Source organism: Otolemur garnettii, unplaced genomic scaffold (assembly GCF_000181295.1).
Source record: "Otolemur garnettii isolate 467f Iridium unplaced genomic scaffold, OtoGar3 scaffold00027, whole genome shotgun sequence".
Classification (NCBI taxonomy): domain Eukaryota; kingdom Metazoa; phylum Chordata; class Mammalia; order Primates; family Galagidae; genus Otolemur; species Otolemur garnettii.
This window is the reverse complement of record NW_003852422.1, coordinates 15,023,801-15,025,227: the sequence shown is the minus strand read 5'-3', so window position 1 is coordinate 15,025,227 and position 1,427 is coordinate 15,023,801.

Below are 1,427 nucleotides of genomic sequence, written 5' to 3'. Positions count from 1 at the left end.
TGAGAAAAGGCCACGTTTCCTTTCTTTAGGAAATCACTGGAATCCTACCACAAAAAGACTGACTGAGTCAGAACTTTTCAGATTTCTCACCAGCTACAATAATATTTTCGTATGGTTTCAATTCTGACTTTAATTTTCTCTCTTCATGTCGAATCCATCAGAATTTCTTTTTCTTTGCCCTCTAATCCCCCTTTATCTTCTTTAAATCCTTGGTTACTATGTTAAGTGTATTTATTTCTATTTATTTTATCTAGAATTTCAGTAAGTTTTACTTATATATATCTATGTAGGTAGAGAAATCTTCCAACAACTAGCTATGGGGTTGCAAATAGATTTCTTAATCTTTCATTTGTTCTTTTATAAACTGGCGAGATTATAATAGGTGATGTCTGAAACTCTCCAGGTTTTATATTGCTGTCAACGAAGGCTTTTTTTTAGTATTCATGTTCAAAATGATCTCAGTAACAACTTATTGATAAATATACATAGTACACATTTAGATATAATTGCACGCATACATACATATGTGCATATATATATGTATATCTACATATCTATATATCATGTGGTCATGTGGCTTCACTGAATCATTAAGCCAGGTAATTGGATATATATTAGGTAGTAATTAGGTAGCTACAAACTATGAAACAATAAACTGAATATAGAAAATTATTTCAGGAATTCAAGCCCCCCAATTTTGACTTGTTATATGCCTCATATAATCAATTATTTTTTAAAACCAAATAATAACTCAACTCAGGTGTAAGAATTTTTTGTAATAGCAAAGTGTCCCCAAACGTTGAAAAGAAGAAATTTCCAGGAAGTTGCCAACAACTGTGATAAAACCTGTTTTTTAATCAAGTTGAGGTAAAATAGTCTGCTTTACTTTATGTACTTTTCTTTCCACTGGAATAGCAATGTAGAATGTAATCGTACCTGCTCTGTGAAAAAGAACTTGTGAAGTAACCATTTATTAATTTTAGTGGCAGAATAAGGACCAGTGAAGTACAGAACTTGAATACAAGAAGGCACGAGGCCCTGGGATGTGACACTGCAAACAACAAGGTGAATTAAAATGAAGTTCAACAGGTCAGTGTGGATGCAGGATCTTCTTTGTATAAAGTCAAGTCGTATGGTACAAGGATGGATCAACTGTAAGGTCTTCAATAGGAGGCAATTCATTAAAATGTATCACTTCTTTTGTTTTTATAAAACTCTGAAGATATTTTCAAGTATGTTTTATAAAGCAAAAGAGTAAATGAAAAGATCTGAGTATACACACTTGGAAAAAGCAAGTAGAGTGAGTCAATCATTGATGAGCAGGGATAATAAAACGACACAGCTAAATCAATGCACAAAATGCAATAGTATTGCTTGCCAATGTTATTTGTTCTAAAAGAACCAGTTTCTCACTTGGAAGAGAATTG